The following is a 19,800-nucleotide window of genomic DNA, read 5'->3' as shown; positions in this document are numbered from 1 at the left end:
TAAATTAAACAGCTCATAAATTAAATTAAGGCACTTACACAGTTACAGAACATCACACTGTCTCAAGGCCTGGTCAAAAACTAATGTCACTTTTCTACCTCATAAATAGTCACATGGCTCAACCCTAAGGTTAACTCAGTTCAAATAAAAGCTGGTGAATATATGCTACATATTTTCTGCATCTACTACAATCTGTTCCCCTGTCTGTCTTGCTCTACTGTCACTAGCTTCTAGTCTTTCCTATACCTTTTCTCATTGTCATCATATCACTACCATCAAAAAGCATAATTTTCAGGCTGTCTCAGAATATTTCACCTTAACATATCATATTCCAGCTCTGCCTCAGTTTTTGATAAGCTCTAGTTCTCATATACTTGGAAGTAAGCTTCATCAAGTTCAATGAGACTTACCCCCCAGTAACCTTGTGGAGGACTGCAGCCTCATGATCTGTTAATTTCCTTATACAGCTGGTTTATATTCTATTCCGTTCCCATCAATCCTTCTTTCTGGGGCTATTTGAAAAAGCAAGTCTGCCAATGGTACTATGCTTACAACATGTAAACATTGTCTTTTTGTTGAGGGCATTGTGAACCCCTGAATCAAATATGGAACATAAGATGGGGACACAACATTTTGAGGGGCTCAAGTTCGGATGTCGAGCAGGCTTTTGACCATTTGACTAATTATGAAGATATAGTAGGGTTCAAAATGGAGTCTTGGTAACTGGTAACATCCCCAGTCAGCATGGGCGAGGGTCACGATGAGCATGATAGTCCAGTAACATCTGGGAGCTCAAGGTTGGGAGAGGTTAAGAGTTAAAAGTCATCCACATATGGTTCTGAGAGAGAGAAGCACGTTGGTTCAATAACATCAACTTCTGGATCTCCAAAAACCATTTTTTTAAAAAAAAATCCTTTGTGGTATATTATATGAAATGCATGTGGGTAGTAAATGTTATTCTCCTCACAACCTTTTCTTTTTTTAATAAAAGAAAAAGATGGGGTGTTGAAAGAAAGAATTGGAACATGCTACTGCTGTTTCTTCCAGTTTGTCTCCTTTTCCCCTCTCCTTTGTCTTTTATGTACTTTTTCATTCTGGGGAAAGAAGTCTCCCAGGGCACTGACACTTTTGGATTAAAAAGCACTCAGCAAATATAGAAAGCTATAAGATCCAGAACCCTCTCACTGTAAAGTTCAGGTTCTGACTATAACTTTTGACTCTATCCCCACTAGAGTTCCAACACAGTTCAATCTTGAGGGTACAAAGGAATAGACTCTGGGGGAAAGCTTGTGTCTCAAATTATATAGCTTGTTTCCTTAGAGGATTTGAAGTAGGAAGAGTTGAAGACTTGAAAGATGGAATAACAAACTTAGTGGCATGATTGTGCTTTGTTAACAGCTTGTTAGTGAGCCTCACATTGAATTCACAGACAACCTATGTCTAGGATTGTGTGAAGCCTGAAGAGAACAAGCACTGGTCTTCTAAATGCATTCTCTGTAAGTAGAGTGGTGGAAGCCAGAGGCCCACTGCTGCTTTCATTCCACACCACGAAAGCTAGCACCAGTGGCTTTATAAAGAGGTACCAAAAAAGTGTTCCAAGGAAAAGAAAGAGAAAAGGTATTTTAAAAACACTCCTGTTAGAATGGTAAGTCACACCCTCTTGAAAGGTTGTTGTTGTTTTTATGGTAGTTGAATCATGACATACACACACACACACACACAAATTTGAAACTGAAATGGCCACAAAATGGAACCAAAATGAAAATGGAACTGAAATAGCCAGCATCAGTTTGCCCCCAGAGAGTGGGGTGATGAAATGGGGATGGCTATTTCATCCCACCACTACTTTGATAAAGACAATACAGAGGAATGTGTATCTTAAACTTTGCTTTTTTGAAAAGGCCCCAGAGCCAGAGCCTTGCCTTCTCTTACCGCAGAGAGAGGTGGTGGATGGTTGGTTCCATTTTGCTCTTCAGGCACAGAAAGTCTAGATCATCTCAGTTATAATACTGCAAGCTATGTGTTTTGTTTACGTTTTATAGTATATTCCCCCCTCACCTTCCTTTGTGCAACAGTGCATTAGCAGTCCTCAACATGCCTTACACCAACTTTATCCAATGTTGCTGAACAACTGAAATTGCCCCCAGTCCTCTTCTACCAGAAAGATGGTTTCTCTTTAGTAGGCTGTCCCCCCCCCAGAAGGAAGAGGGTTGTTAAGTCCCACCTTCAGATTCAGGAATGGTTCTGCCTCCAGCTTTGGCTTTGTATTCATCATTGTCTGTACCCAGACACCAGCACTGACCTCTGCCTCCTCTCCATGCTACTTCTCCTCAGTTTTATGTGAGGCAGCAAGGACAGCATGGGGCCACTGACTAGACACCTGCTGCTGGCCTGAGCTTCTTTGCATCCATGCAATCGGGCCAAAGCACAAAGCAGTCACAGGCCCTAATCACATCTGTGTCCCCACAATGTAATAGCTAAAAGTCATGTTAAATCTAGTGACCAGTTTCCCAAGGGAATGATTTAGCGCATGGGTGGGGGACCTATTGCCTTCCAGGTGTTGTTGGACTACAATTTCCATCAGCCCAGGCCTATGGGCATGGATATTGGAAACTGTGGTCCAAAAGCATCTGGAGGACCACATGTTATTGATGCCTGCTTTGGTGCTACAGCATTAAACCAGCAGTAGGGAGAAGGACAACAATAAATGGATTGTAGCATGTAGTGGAGACGGAAAATTCTTGCTGCTGCTGCAGTCTTTGGGATATGTACCTGTGCTCATCCTTGTCATCCTTGTTCTGCTATTTGGACTAAATATGATGGAGATTGGCATACTCCGTAAGTGGTGTATAGCATCAGCCATATTGAATTAGTGTTCAAGGACCATCAGACAAACAAAATCAATCTCCCACCTTGAAGCATTATACCTTATTTAATCCCTCATTTATTTTGATATTTTTCCCTTTAATGATTGCTCACCTAAAGATTGCAACATCCTAGTGCTGGTTGTTGCACATGTGAAACCTGGAATTACCCAACCTGGAGTAATTTTACCTTTCATTTCATTTTCTTTTAAACACCAGACAATTATTCGCACTCTCTTTATTAAGACCATTTGTTCAGTGTGAGAGCTCACAAGGGAAGATGTCTGTTTTATGTATGCTTTTAATTAATAGTGGCTATGGGCAGCAGGGAGTCAAAAAAGATTGTTTGTGATGTACTGAACAATGTACTCAATTATCATAAGTATTTGCAAAGGCACTTTGAAATCAAAAGACAGGTTACAATAAAAGAAAAAGGGAGAATGTTTTGATAAGACATAAATCATGTGGAAGGAAAAAAAATTCTACCTACACATTTATGCATACATGTTAAATATGCTTACATGCTATAGATCACTGTCATAATAACTTAATTAGAACAGACAGTCACCCTATGCGGATGTTTGTTTGTTCAAGTCTATTTTTAACCATCTTTCATCTTAGATACCAGGGAGGTTGACAACATATGCACAATAACCATAAAGGTAATTATAAAGAGCATTAAAAAGATAATTAAAAATAAAACCATATCAATATATAGGATAGCTCAGTTGGTAGAGCACAATACTCCTAATCTCAGGGTCGAGGATTTGAGCCCAATGCTGGCAACAGATTACAATGCTACCTCGGGTTAAGAACTTAATTTGTTCCGGAGGTCCATTCTTAACCTGAGGTACCACTTTAGCTAATGGGGCCTCCCGCTGCCGCCACGAGTGCGATTTCTGTTCTCATCCTGAAGCAAAGTTCTTAACCTGAGGTACTATTTCTGGGTCAGCAGAGTCTGTAACCTGAAGCGTCTGAAACCTGAAGCATCTGTAACCCAAGGTACCACTGTACTGCACTGCAGGGGCTTGGACTAGATGACCCTCTTGGTTTCTTCCACCTCTAGAATTCTTTGGTTCTATGATTCAAGACAGAGACTCACCTGATCATTTATAACCAACCTTATATAACCGACTAATAGACCTTAGCAAATCAGTTTCCCCCAAAGATAGAGTTGCCATATTTCCAGAGGTAAAAATCAGGCATTTTGCCAATTTTTGAAAATTCCCCCCAATGGTAATTTCCCTGTCTGTAAACTGCCCGTCCCTCCTGCTTGCAGGGGGGAAAGGGCAGCTCAGTGGATGGGCAGAGCAGACACGCAGGTAAGATGCTTTCTTGGCCGTGAGCTCTGCTAGCTGCCCTGACTCTCCTGCTTGTGTGCACCGAGCCGCCCGCACCCGAACCAAAGCCAGGACCAGAGCCTGAACCTGAGCCGCCAGTACACACACACGCACAAAATTAAACCCCACACAAACCTGGACATTTGCTTCTAAATTTAAACCCCCCCCCCAAGATGAGCATGTAGGCCCCCGAAAGAGGACATGTCTGGGATTTCCCAGATGTATGGCAAGACTTACGTGAAAATGTGTCTTTTTAAGTGGGAGGAGGAATCAGATATCAATGACACTGCACTGCACTGTAGAGGGAGGGAGGCAATTTCATAAAACCATCCCCATCCTGAATTACCACACCAGAGGCAACATCTATCCATAGAACAAGAAGAGACTATCCTGTACAGTAATCTTAAAACCTGGGCTGTCTCATATAAGGAGCCCATGAACTTGGGGTTTGAAGTCCAGCAAAACTGGGGACTCTAGATTGAGAAATGCTGCTCTGACCACTACACCACACTGACTCACTTAGCGTTAGGTGATAGGTCAAAATAATGTTGTTTTATTTTCTCATACTTAGTTTTAATTCAATCTTGATTAATTACAACTGCTGATTTTTAATTCTTATTGTGGCTTATATTTTTGCTGTCTTTGTTTTTGTTTTCTGTATAGATATCATGTTGTCCTAATAATATCTATTTCTTTAATTTGTGAATTGCTTTAAGCATTTGTATCAAGGTGAGGTAAATGGATAAACATATGGAAATACTTTCTATATGCTTTCAGTATAAATGGAGGTTACTAATGTAGCAATGTGTCCATTGACCTTGAATGTTTTCTTTTGTTTATTGCATGTCAGTATCATTGCTGAAGGTACATAGTGCCTACTAAAGAGGAAGAAAAATTGCTAGGAATCTGAATAATGAATACAAATGGAAAAGCACAGACAAAAGGAAATGAGATGGGCTACTCTCTATATAGAGAAGAACCCTTCAAACAATGCTTTGTAAGTGCAACACTGGCTTAACATTTTTCTTTAAAAAGTTATAAACAAATCTTATTAAGAATGACAAGTTCTAGCTCTAGGCCAGGAGTAGGAAAATCTATGGCTCTCCAGATATTGCTGGACTACAGGGACCATCATTCCTGACCATTGGTCTTGCTGTTTGGAAGTAAAGGTCCCCTGGATGGTTAAGTCCAGTCAAAGGTGACTATGGGGTGCGGCACTCAGCTCAATTTTCAGGCCAAGGGAACAAGTGTTTGTCTACAGACAGCTTTCCGGGTCATGACTAAACTGCTTCTGGTGCAACGGGACACTGTGACAGAAGCCAGAGTACACAAAAACATTGTTTACCTTCCTGCCACAGTGGTACCTATTTATCTACTCACACTGATATGCTTTCAAACTGCAAGGTTGGCAGAAACGGGGAGCAATGGGAGCTCACCTCATCACATGGATTTGAACTGCCACCCTTCTGACTGGCAAGCCCAAGAGGCTCAGTGGTTTAGACCACAGTGCCACCCACGTTTTACCAATGTGCAGAAGCACACGTTGGGATAAATTAAAAACTGCACAGAATTTGTCTCCCTGCAATCATATGTGTAAGCACATCAACAGCAAGTTCACCTCTGCTACAGTCTTTTGTCAATGGGCATGTGCACATAGATATCCAACGTGCAAACACACTGAAGAAACACAAAGATGTCCTTACATGTTTCTAGAGTTTTAGAAAGAATCTGAGTTAAATCAGAATTAAGTAGGAGAAAAACCAGGGGCACAGTGAGTATGTGGATGAGATACAGCCACGGAATGTGGGTGGGATCTGATCGTCCATCTAGAAAAACACAGTGTCTGAAGCAACCTTATATTTCACGTGAATAATTTACATGGGTGTAAGCTCACTTCTGAGTAAGCATGCAGCCTATAACTCTCTCTTCCTGGCAGGGTTTCATCATTAAGGAGCATAAGACAAGAGACATTTTATTTATTGTTTGGGATTTCCTCCAAGCAGAATGTATTGTTTTCATTGGGGAAGAAGAAATGAAAACTATGACTTCAGCATCCCATAAATCTTTTTGTCCATTTTGTTCCTAAGATAGAAAGCATCAAGGAAAAGCAAGAAAAGAGCTGCTTGAATGTTGACATAATGAATTCAATATTAGTTATTGGTTTGGTTTGGTTTGGTTATGTATTTTGTGTTCTCATTTTGTATTTTTATATTGTGACCTGCCCTTTGGTCTTTTGATGAAGGGCAGTATACAATTATATATATATGGAAGATTTTTACAGCCAGATTATCAATCAATATATCCATTTACATTTCCCCTCCTTTTTTAAAGAGATGGTGGATCAGCCTATTTCCATTCCATGCCTGTTTCACATATATTCATTTCTAAGCCCATTGTGTTCCATTTCCCGTGGATTTTTTGTTAACATGAATAAAATTTGTGCATTTAAATTATATTTAATTTTATATGCTCTTTTCTCCTAAAATAGCTTTTTTGGGGGTAAGGTTTTGTGTGCATTTATCCTCTAAAATATGCATTATGTATGCATTTTCCCATTAAAAAACATTTCAATGCATTCTAAGAAACAGAACTGCATCCCAAAATTCAGAGAAGTATATATTCTGATTGTTAACTCTTTTATGATCCACATATGAGTCCAGGAACTGTAAATTAGGAAATTGAAAATAAGAATGAAGCAAAATTCTCTTCCATTCCTAACTCTGTAGTCACAAAGTTAGCTCACAAAGAACAGGTTGGCAGACCTTGCACTTTAATATACCACCTCTAAGTATGTCTAAGTCTGGAGAAACCCACTGACCAGACTAAGCCAGATTTTAGGCAATGTCCCTTTGTATGCAAGAATACATTGCCCTCTCCTCACCAGCCCAGGTGTTTGCAGGCAAAGAATCTGGAAAATTACCACTCATATGAGGTAAGGAGAGGGCCTTCAGAGAATGTTCCTTTCCTCTCATTGCAGGAGCTTACAGTTTAATGCTTTAATAGGTGATTACAAATCCTGATTTAGTTTCCTGTGACATATATTTTTATTTCAACACTGTTGACCACTCACAAAATCCATGCTTATATATGGTACAATATGTCAATCATCTGGCAACTGTGAAAAGTTAAAGCCAAATAAATTATTGCTAGGAGATCTTATGTGGATTACACAAACAGGTCCATTTATGTTTCCCTGTCTGCTTTTGCATCTGGCTCCACCTACTGACATATGGCTTCCAAAAGGTTGACTATGACCAAATGTGGCCCTCAGGCTGAAAAACAGGTCCCTGCCTCTGCCCCAACCCCCTTGAACCACAGCTGCGTTTCATTTTTCTTTCTTCCGATAGATGCTTAAAATCTCAAAGGCATATGGTGGAACTAGCTGTTTCTATAGGGAACTATTTAAATGCTGCTTTGCACTTCTTATTTGTCCTTTCTACAGGGAATAGAAGAGCAAGCAGAAAGAACAATGAACAAACACATGCACAAGGAAATTCCCTATGGAGGAAACAAATACAATTCGGTATGGAGGACTGTCATCCAGATGACAAGCAGAGACATCACAAGCATGGGAGAATTCCTTAAGGTGAATTTGAGGTCTGTACGTAGGACGCCAGTAAGGACCTCTGTGCCAATGAACTGTCATTTAATCTTTATGCATCAGTGTCAGCACTGCTTTAATTTCAAATCTGCGTTGTACACAATGTCATTCAGCATGGAAGAGCCTTCACAAAAGAGCTGAGGGTGCTGATTCTGCTTTTTGGCTTAGGAACCTATAGATGACATAGTGAGGGAAATGTGGGGGGGGGGGGTTGGACAAGTTGATTGCAACAGCAATATAAATGCTTAGTTGCTTTCCCACCCATGGGGGTAAATATGGGGATGGGTCAGTGCTCCTGGTATAAACACTTAAATGGGTGGTTGTTGTTACTCAAAGAAATCATGGTGGTGTACATGCTTTCCCATTTCATTCTTTTTTTTAAAAAATATATTGTTTAATCATTTTTTCGATACAAACATCAACCGCAAAAGACACATATAACAAAAACCATACCAACAATAATAACATAATTTGACAATTCAGATTTGAATACACTGATATACCTATGACTACACCTTTTTAAACACTATTTTCCCACCTCTCCTTCTCCTACTTCCCATTTCATCCTTGAAACAAGCTTGTGAGGCTCAGAAACAGTGACTGGCCCACGGGCACCAAGTGAGCTTCATATCTGAGTGTGGATTTCAAATCCTTTCTGCTCAAAAATGTGTGTGTGTGTGTGTTGTAGTCATTATGAGGTATTAATAAATAACAGCAACAAGTGAATATATTGTTTGCTTTTCAACTATTTAAAACTTGAGTTTATCCAGATAGGAGCATCTGAGCAGAATTTCTGTGGATCTTAAATCACTTTTGACCCTTTCCAGCTGAAATGCCAACCCTCATCTTGCACTGAATGTAGCATTGGCAACCTAAAATCAGCTGGTGAAAGACCTGCAATACATGAAACTTGACTTCTCCATATGGTTTAGGGTTGGCATCAGGCACTCATACCTTTAGCAGCCATGTGTCAGGCAGATAATAAACAGAGTAAGTCTCTTCTGGGGTGGAATTACAGTTATGGAGCCGATATTCTGTCTGTTGGAAATTGCTTAGTTGTAAGCAAGCACAGTTTGTGACATTGCGCAGTAACCTTACAGGGCTTTTCCTTAGAAACAGCAAAATATACCACAAAATGCAGCTTTAAAATTATTAAGAACAAATGAAAATTCCATCTTAAAAATTTGTATATTGCTGTGAGAAAAGGAAGCGAGGGTGAAGGCAGTCACATGCTGCTTGCTGACTAAATTTGCTCAATTGTGCTATTCCAATTACTGCAGGGAGAAAGCTAATCCATTTTAATGAAATTATTTTCAGGAGCAACTTGCCTGCTTGTATTTGAACTCATTTTTTAAAAGTGGAAATTGAGAAAACAAAACAAACGTGGATACTTTTATAAAAAAGAGAGAGAGCAGTGAAGTCCAAGATGACTGCTATAAAGATATCAAATAGACGAACAATGTCCTCATTACCTACCACAAACTGAGCTTCAAATAACCATAATTAATAGTTGTGCAATTGCTCTCAATCATTTTGACACTTCACAATTTCAATATGAAAAGCTGACTTTCTTGAAGGATAATGCTGGTCATTGTAAATTGCCAATTAGGATGCAATCCTGAATACACCCTCTCTCTTTTTCTAAATTGAACAATATTTGCAAATCAGTACAGCTAAAATATAAAGTATGTTCTTCTTTGTATTTATTTATTTTTTAAAATAAACATGGACATGATCTACATTTTATGCAGGCAAAACTATTCCCAAACATGGTGAGCAAATAGGCTTTTGGTCATATGCCATGTTTTTATTTTTTTTAATTCAGAATTAGAACATAATTTCTATATGTTATAACAAAGAAGGGAAGAAGAAGAAGAAGAGTTTGGATTTGATATCCCGCCTTTTACTCCCTTTTAAGGAGTCTCAAAGCGGCTAACATTCTCCTTTCCCTTCCTCCCCCACAACAAACACTCTGTGAGGTGAGTGGGGCTGAGAGACTTCAAAGAAGTGTGACTAGCCCAAGGTCACCCAGCAGCTGCATGTGGAGGAGCGGAGACGCGAACCCGGTTCCCCAGGATTACAAGACTACCGCTCTTAACCACTACACCACACTGGCTCTCTAAGGGTGCTTCTATATGGCTGTTGTTATTATCATTGCATTGTTCAGCCTGCCCAAGTACATTCAACCTTTTTTACAAGAAGCAAAGCTTAATTGTAGCATCAAAATATGGTGGCATTAATGGGCCATCCAAGGTTGTGTATTCCATTATAACCACAATCATGTATTAATTTTCCAGTTTAATCCTTTTGTTAATATTCTCTTTATCCATTTATTTTTCTTTCTTGGAAACAAAATGTCAAAGCCATTCTGACCCCCCTCCCCCCACCATACCTGCTTTGGCCCTCCATTTCTAACATCCCTTCCTTTCTTTCAGATTTGAGAAACCTCTTGTGGAAACAAATGCAGGATAATGCATGAATAAATCTGAGTGGACATTTAATATTGTATTGTGTAAATGTATGTGTAAATTTATGCAAAACTGGAATGAGTAACTTATCCAACAAAAAATGGGCATGCATTTTTCACCTATACTATGTTATACTATATATGTACAAAGAGATGTTCAACTCTGTGCTGGCACCCCAGCTCTGATACCCTCCTTGCTGCTGTCATTTTAGCGCTAGGTTAAAACCTTTAGGTTTTGTGTTTTTTAAAAAGAATGTTATGTTAGATTTCAAATGTTTATGTCCATAACCCTGAAAGACATTTTTGTACAGAAGTGTGATATATAAATTCTGAAAATAAATAAATAAAATAAACCTCCTCTCTTAACATTTTACCCCACGATGCAGCAAGCATACTTTCAGAATCCGAGTTAAGAGGAAGAGGTTTCAAGGTGATGGATAGATGGATGGATGGATGAATGGATGGATGGGGGAGGGCTTAAGCAATCGTTAAGCAACCTCTTCCTTTCATTGTTTTCTGCTTCAAGCTGCACTTCCTTTTCTGCTGCTTTCCTACTGAGGATTTATTCAATTACTGCTTTAGAGCACAGTGAAGTTGCTGCTTTTTCCTGGCGCATTCACAGCTCTGCGCCCAATCATAACTGTTCGCATAAGCATGGCTAATTAAATATTGTAGTAGTAGCAGTAGTAATAATAATAATAATAATAATTTATTTATACCCCACCCATCTGGCTGGGTTTCCTCAGCCACTCTGAGCAGCTCCCAACAGGATATATAAAAAAGCGACAAAACACCAAACATTAAAAACTTCCGTAAACAGGGCTGCCTTCTCAAAGGCAAATAGTTGATTATTTCCTTGACATCTGGTGGGAGGGCGTTCCACAGAACGGTCACCACTGTCGAGAAGGCCCTCTGCCTGGTTCCCTGTAACCTCATTTCTCGCAGTGAGGGAACCACCAGAAGGCCCTCAGTGCTGGACTTCAGTGTCTGGGGTAAACTGGGCAGAATAATGTGGGTGGAGATGCTCATTCAGGTATACTGGGCCGAGGCCATTTAGGGCTTTAAAGTTCAACGCCAACACTTTGAATTGTGCTCAGAAACGTACTGGGAGCCAATGTAGGTCTTTCAGGACCAGTGTTATATGGTCTTGGCAGCCATTCCCAGTCACCAGTCTAACTGCCGCATTCTGGGTTAGTTGTAGTTTCTGGGTACTGATGGTGAAGGGCAGGTAATAGATTTTATTAATATTATTCTGCACAGCAGTATAGAATGTCTTTACCCTATGCCAAGGCTTTCACACCTTGGCTAGAGATGTATTAGGAATGGCTTAGGACTCCCACCGTGTGAAGCTGCTTTCAGAATACATCAAACAGTAATATCTTATAACAATTACAGAATATATATGCATTTTGGATAACATCATGTGAACTCACAATTAAAAACCCAGCCCTGGAAATGCAATGAGCAAATGGCAGTGTAAACTGAGCCCACGATCCTTAGACCCAGACTTGCCAGGGGACATCTAGTTTAATCCTAATGTGCAGGAAAGAAGCTTATATCAAAGAGGGCTAGGAAGAGAGAGAGAGTAGGGAGCAACAGGATCAAAGAGATGACAAGATGGAAGTGTAAAGAGAGGTATCTGAGTTGGACAGCAGGATGGTGAACAAAAATAACCCTTGCAGAGAGTAAGTCACAGGGAGAAGAAGACTTGAGAGGATTGAGACCACAGACAAACAGAAAGAGTACGAGCGCTCACAGTCAGGGTGATTGCTGAGGGCATAGAAAACTTAGAAGGAAAAACGGAAGATTCTCTTATATTGCACATCAAGCCGCCTTTGGATTCCCAGAAGTCTTGATGACCTGGAGAACAAGCTCCTTTCTCAAAGTATAAGGTTTGGTGTAGTATAAGACAAATAGAAAAGTTTTTCAGAATATAAAAACTACTAGGGACACATCTCGTAGGCTGTCACTTTTTAGTGATTTTTGTGGCACATGGATTTATTCCATTGAATCCATAGCTGTTTATAATGGATCAATAATTAGTCCTAGAATCCAAAATTCTACCTTTGGAGAAATAATAGGTTTTTGTTTTATTTAATTTTTTTCTAATGCAGTGAGCACTATAATTACAAATTATCAGAAGTGCTGTTGAATTATGTACTGAGTGTTACAGCGAGATGAAAGGTGGTTAATTCAATGTGATCAAAGTGCCTTAAAGAACAATGGAATGGAATGGAACTTTATGAAATGCTGAACAAAGCTGTGATCAGAGCACTCCGAGACCATCCAGTAAAAACATTCTCTTCTAAAGTAGGGGTTCTATTGTTATATCCTTGGGAGTATGTTTCATTGAACTCAGTTAAACCTGTTCTAAATAAACATGCATAGGATTTTGCTATGTCTAAATCACTTTTATGTTGATAATGACACCTCAAAAAGATCTAGTAAAAGTTTATAAATAGTATTCTCATCTGTTTGATTTTTGATTAATGAGAAATTATGTTCTCCCTCTGAATACTACAAAGATAAGAATGGGGCTTTGGGGTTAATTGATAATGAGATTTTGTTCACAGGATTTATTTTAATTTCTCTTAAGAGTGCTTATGACAGAACTGATTCATGCTGTGATTATTTTGTTTGCTCATCACCAAGTGTTGTTAGAATAAGAAATCCAACCTAAATGTGAGTCCATTTCAACTTTTTTGGTCATTAATTTAACAAATATTGAAAGTTAAGCCTCTTTCAAGAAGGAGAATTCACATTAATTGCTAAAAGCTGAATAACAGCCAATGGCAGGTGGTGGTGGTTTACTTAATACAAGATTAAGTAAAATGAATAGTTAGGAAAGGGACATAATCATGTTGCCTACACTTTTTGCTTTGGCCATGCATTGAGGAAATCCACAGAATTATGAAATGAAGCCACCTCAACACTTTCCAGAACCTTATGTTCCATAGCAACTAGCTGTTTTCATGGTAATAGTTGATAATTGACTATAATTCAAAGTGTGAGTGTACTAATTCATGTTTATTAAAAAATAGCTTGAGAGGTTATAAAGACAGTGAGAGAGCCATGGCCTAATTTGAGTTCAGCCTAATTTAAAACTAAATAAAACCCATTTTCCCCCACCTCCACTTTGGGCACTTGCCACTCTGCCCTGAATAAGATGCAGCCACAGAGAAGCAGCTTTAGCATCTACCCAAAGAATGAAAATAACTGGCATTTAGACAAACAATGTACAGCATAAGCTTTTAAATCCATGCCTGATCAAGAACACCTCTGTGCTGGATAGCTCAGTCAGAGCTGTCCAGCACAGAGCATGAGACACTTAATCCAAGGGTCACAGGTTTGAGCCCCATGTTAGGCAAAGGATTCCTGCATTTCAGGGGGTTGGACTAGATGACCCTCAGATACCTTCCAACTCTACAATTCTATGATACTATTGTTCCATCCAGACACGTATTCACAGGACTTCAGCCTAACAGCACAATCCTAATATTCCATGTGGCACAGACCCTGAGCTACACCCCAGTTAGCTGCCGCCACCAGTTCTCGTATAGGGAGCTCAGCATAGAAAGTCCCGAAAAAGGGTTTTCAGGGTAATTGCACTTCTGGGTCACTGACAGCTTTTAATTCACTAGCTCCAAACCCCTGTGGGCCTATGGAGGGACCTGATCCTTCAGTTACCCTGCTGGAGTTGCTGCAGCAATTGTTGCCTACAATGAGACATTGAATATAAACAAATAGATTTTTTTTCAAGGTCACATCTGTGGACCAAAGCAACTTCATTTGAAATCAACAACCATTTTAAATTGCATATGTGATTCATAGCAAATACTTCCATGCTACACCATTCCTGTATAACATGAAGTAAACTAAACAGAATGCTAAGACTTACATGGGCCTAAGACATTGTGAATGCAATGGGAGTTACTTCTGACTTACCGATTACCTCTGTAAGGGCAATATCCTATGGCAGGGATGTCCAACTCCCAAGAGACTGTGATCTAGTCCAGGGGGGGCAGTGATCTACCCATGGGGGGGAGCCAAAGTTGTTGAGCTTTTTTGTAGGGGGCACCATGGTTCTGTTGCTTTTTGGGGGGATGCACCATAAGACTGTTATGTACTGAGTAAAATAGGATCCAAACTGCAGCAGTCTGATTGGTCCTAGAACAATAGGATCCAAAAGGCAGCAGTCTGATTGGTCCTAGAACAATAGGATTCAGAATGCAGCAGTCTGATTGGTCCTAGAACAATGCAGCAGTATGATTGGTTGGCAGGAACCACCCAATCATGCTCCAGATTGAAGTGAATCCACAACCTGATTGGCTTACAGTAGAATTCCGGAATTAGCCAATCATGTGCAGCCCATTGTGTAAATAATGTATATAAAGCAGATACTTTGAGGGGACATTCATTCCTCCTCACCACTATGAGCTGAATAAAGAGCATGAAATCACTTTGCGACTCTGAGTATATTTCAAAACGCTGCCCAAGTACTAAACCCAGCAGCGGTAGCTCCATCTTCAGTCTTTGCCTTCGTGTGCGATTGAACGACAGAGCAAGGGAGCGGCGCTGGATGCTCCTCCCCCCCCATGGAGGAAAATGAGACTGCGATCAACCACGATCGACTGCTAGCACCCGGGGGGTCACCCTGTCGTTCGCGGTCAACTGGTTGAACATCCCTGTCCTATGGTACCCACCCACTTGTAAAATGGATATTCAGCTGTGAAATGCAACCAAGTTTCTCTCCTTCTTTCTCCGTGCAGCTCCTCACAGGCCTCCATCTGTTTTGGAGGGTCTTCCAATTGCCTACCCATGCTGCATCGGTCCTCGTCTTAAGATTCTTTTGTAAAGTAAAGGCCACTAGAAATCATATTTGCAATAATTTGTAACAGCAATATAGTGTAATCCTGCTGAATCCTCTCTATTTGAATTACTAGTTTTCATTTGCAGACTGAGCCCACGTTGATTTCTTTCAAAGCTTATAATAATCAATAGATAAAATAACATACCTTACTTTGCCATATTCAAATCCCAATTATTTCGGAATCAAAAGGATGCTGGTGGGTAGTACTCAGTGAAACATTTCAGTATAAAGAGTAGCATCCTCATTGTTATCCTGATTCAGCTTCCTCTGCTGGATGCAAGAGTTCATTTGAATATCAAACATAAGGGGCATTGCACTGTGCTTAAGTATAATATGTCACAGTTTGCTTTAATATTCAAAATATTATATGACATCTCAAGTAAGTGTATCATAAATTGCCAACAAATCCACACCACCTACTTTTCTGATGTAGTGAAATTTCTCCTCTGGCTTGTTTCTAGTTGCCCAGGCAAGCACATTATGTGATCCATGAGAGCAGCAAAATAACCAGACTGTACCATGGTGATGGGATAAAATCAGGGCAAATCTTTATTGACAGCAGCAGCAGGCAGGGTGAGGGTTGGCGTGGCATTGGGTCCCAGAATCAGTTCATCATTCCACAAGCCCCAAGTTGATGGAAGGGATCCACTGGGTTTGGATCACTCTAAACCTGTACAATGGGAGCCAGCCAGTTGGCCAGGCTCTAACCCCAAGATAAGTGGGCAGGACAGTGGCGTAGCGTGGGGGGTGCAGGGGGGGCGGCCACACCGGGCGCAACATCTGGGGGTTAGGGAAATCCACGGGTTAGGGGGCGCAAATCCATGGGTTAGGGGGCGCAAATTACTTGCCTTGCCCCGGGTGCTGATAACCCACGCTACGCCACTGGGGCAGGAAGCTCTCAAAGCAAAATGGCTGTGAGATCCAGGGAAAGCAGCCTTATATAAGCTTTCTCCTCCCCTCTTCAGCAAGGGCTCATGGGACAGCTTTTTCCTATGAGCCCATCACACAGAGAAGATACTGGACAAAAACCTTGCCCAGTATTTTGCTGCAATCTAAGGGTTACAGCACTGCCGGGCAAAGGCACCCAATGCTTATTGGGCACGGAACGGAGCTTATTGTAAGAATTCCAGCAATAAGCTCTCCAGCCCAGCAGGATTTGCTTTATGCAAATACAAAAGCCTTGCACATGCATTGCCACTGTGGATGCAAATGTGAATCTGACATGCTTGTTGCAAGACTTCTTGAACTGCATTTCATGATAAGGGTAGTGACATGAAAATGCACTGGAAAGACTTGTGTTGATGCAGTGTCATCTGAGCTCCCTGTGAACAAATCAGTGTGGATGCTTATAAAATGGCAAGTGTTGTCTAATTTCCCTGCAAACTAATCCTGGTGAATGCTCAATAAACAGGTTATCAGGAAGTCCCTACAGATGGGAGGGAGGGGAGGAACTACATGGTTGAACTTGGATGGTTAAACTTACAGAAGACTCATTTTGTGATCCTTCAAGACAGAATTCCAAGAAAGGATTAACACTTTCCTTGCTTACCAAGTGGTGTGACATACATCATTTTCAATAATTGAACATTTAAAGTAGTGACCCTCTAATTTTGTGGTCCTCCATAGAGTGTTGGACTACAACTCCCATCATTCCTAACCCGTGGCTGAGACTGGCAGGAATTGGAGTCCAATCACATCTGGCAGGGCACAGGTTATCCTTTGCTACTGTAAAGAGGCCCAATTTCTCATTCATCTTTAGCATAGGTACAGCTCCAGAGGCCTTGCTTCCATTTTGCTTTAAATCTCACCAAGAAAGCACGTCCACCAGAAAATTAGAACCTAAAGGCACACAAGCTGACAATTTATCACCATCCTGAAACAGAATGCCAATTATCTATGTGTTTGCCTATAAGGCATGTAGCAGGCTAGGTGAAAATCAGAACATAAGTCTCAAAGAATTCCCAGAGTTGCAGTATGCAAGCCTTCTGTTCTCTCCAGAGGAACTGGGAAGTTAAAACAATGTTATGTGGCCTTTTTAATGTCTTAAGATATTTCACTGGTGACAAACTTTTGATGTGACAAATATGGCATTGTTCTTCCAGACCATTTTTATTTGATATAGAGACTTCCTACTGAAAGGACTGATAGCATAATCCTTGTGGAATTACTATAAGAAAGCAATTCTGCTTGGCTGACTGATCTGTGATGTTCAGGTTTGACTACTGGAAGTAGCTGGGGAGGTATATTCTGCCGAGAAGTGACAGCATATGCTACTGAATGTAACGCTTCGTATTAGGCATGGATTTAATTCAGAAAAGATTAGGTGATTGCCCTGGGTCAGGATTGGGGGATCTGTGGGCCTCTAGATGTTGCTAGACTACAACTCCCACCATCCTGAAGATTGGCCATGCTGGTTGGAGCTGATGAGAGTTGGACTCCCAACAAAACCTGGAACATCACTGGTACCTCACTCCAGCCATAAAACAACAAAATGCATCGAGACAACCCAGTTTTTCTATCATGTGGTGGCATTTGCAATTTCCACATAGTGACATCCTATGGATCGAAAGGAGACAAAGTATGCTAAGTACTGAATACCATGTGTTAAGCATTTTTAGAAAATCTAGCTTGATGAAACCATGACTACTGAGGAGTCTGTTGTACACATCAGGCACTGAAGTTCTAGAGAGACCCTGTTACCTGAAGATTGTAGAAGTAACTGCATGCGTGAGAAACATTTTTCCTTGGATTTGCTCGGAATGGTTTATGTATATTTTAGCATTTTTAGCTCACAACTATTCATTTAATGTAGGGAAAGCACAGACCACACCTTGAATCTTGATACAGTACTGTGAGCAATCTCTTTTGCAGTGTTGTGTATATGCAGAGGGAAGTAAAAACATGATTGAACTGAAGGAAGTATAAGCTGTTTCTAAAAAGAGCAAATAAACCAACAACACCTGAGCTTGAAAAACACTCAACAATATTTGTAAAATTGGGAGAGGAGTGAAAATTTTCTAATGCATCAGTTTCATTTGGAGTTTCAAAATTTGCAGATGATTTTTTTGTACTGTGTGACTATCACTTCATGGTGGCATTGAGACTCTTTTACTTCAATTTCTGGAAAGAAAAATGAAGGTGATTGTTGTAGAAGTAAATATGGAGGTCCTTCTGCCTATATGGAGATAGGCAGATATCTGTCTAGGATACCAACCCTCCTCATCATTTCTTTGGAAGAAGCCTATTCATAGATACATAAATTTGCATATGTGGGCCATGGCCTCCCCTTGTACTAATGGGGACTGTGATATGAAGAAAATATATTTGTGTAGTGTCAGCATGAAAGTCTAGACAGGGGAAAACTATTTGTGTTTCTGATCATCATGCACCCCTTTATTCGGATCTCTAAAGCATCTACAGTTTAAAATTACACAGTGATTTAACTGTCCTCTCTGAACAAAGTTTGTTTGAAGCAGTATGTGCAGTTTGAGTCACAATATTAGTGAAAGTTCATTGGAAATATTGGACAAAACGTGCCGCAGAAGACAACAGAAATTACTTTGGGATTTGGGGGATTTGAGCTGTGATAAGAGCTCAGTCAGGCATAGCTTCCATTGCTTGCAAACATAAGATGGTGGAAGAAACTGATGAAGTATATACAATATGCTGTAGGAAAGGCTATATAACCAACTTTCTATCTGAAATAATACTAAACTGAGAGACAAAAACACACTGATGATTTTGGAAGACAATAAAAGCTAAATTACTCAGTTATGTTGAGCACATTCCCCTTGAAACTGTCATTGTTTTCTCCCTTCTGAACTGTTACAGAAAAAGAGAGAGAAAGAGAAAACAAACAGGGAGGGGGGACTCAAACAGATTGAACTGGAAATAAATCTTACTGAACTCCATGGAACTTACTTCTGAATAAATATGATTAGGATGAGGATATTTGGTTCATTCTCCCCTCTCCTCTCCACTGAGATGTGGCATATTGCAATCACTTCAATGCCGAAATCTATGGTTGGAGGCTGTGTACACATTCCTGTTTTAAAATGCAGTAAGGTGGTTCCTTTTCACTGTCTTTCAAACTCCATTTGCTTAGTTTGATGTGGATACTGTATGCCCACATCCATGGGCTGAGACTGGGAGTGGACTTCTTTACCCAAGAGGCAGATCAAGATTTGGATCAAAGCTAGGTAAAGGTAAAGGGACCTCTGACCATTAGGTCCAGTCGTGACTGACTCTGGGGTTGCAGCGCTCATCTCGCTTTTTTGGCCGAGGGAGCTGGCGTACAACTTCTGGGTCATGTGGCCAGCATGACTAAGCCGCTTCTGGTGAACCAGAACAGCACACAGAAATGCTGTTTACCTTCCCGCCGGAGCGGTACCTATTTATCTACTTGCACCGCGTGCTTTCGAACTGCTAGGTTGGCAGGAGCAGGGACCGAGCAACGGGAGCTTACCCCATCACGGGGATTCAAACTGCCAACCTTCTGATCGGCAAGTCCTAGGCTCTGTGGCTTAACCCACAGTGCCACCCTCGTCTAGTCTGGGGTAAAACACACTTTCACAAGAAACTACAGAACAGATGTGTGTTGTGGCTAACATATTATGTGCATGGCTTCTCAAGCAAGTGGTGGCATGTAGAGTACATTT

At 40.6% G+C, this 19,800-nt stretch overlaps 1 long non-coding RNA gene across 2 annotated transcripts; it reads left to right on the top strand.

Annotated features, from left to right (window-relative positions):
* Positions 1-3,475: 3,475 nt before the first annotated feature.
* LOC307214529 lies at positions 3,476-9,509 on the top strand. Of its 2 annotated transcripts, XR_013838192.1 has the most exons (4): positions 3,476-3,526; positions 5,055-5,201; positions 7,647-7,801; positions 9,123-9,509. It is a non-coding gene; the product is annotated as an uncharacterized lncRNA (long non-coding RNA). The 2 variants fall into 2 exon arrangements; XR_013838193.1 differs by lacking the exon at positions 9,123-9,509 and having other exon boundaries at positions 7,647-7,976.
* The last annotated feature ends 10,291 nt before the right edge of the window (positions 9,510-19,800 follow it).

This window comes from Podarcis cretensis (genome assembly GCF_951804945.1).
Source record: "Podarcis cretensis genome assembly, chromosome: 4".
Lineage (NCBI taxonomy): Eukaryota > Metazoa > Chordata > Lepidosauria > Squamata > Lacertidae > Podarcis > Podarcis cretensis.
This window is presented reverse-complemented; position numbering and strand designations above follow the sequence as displayed.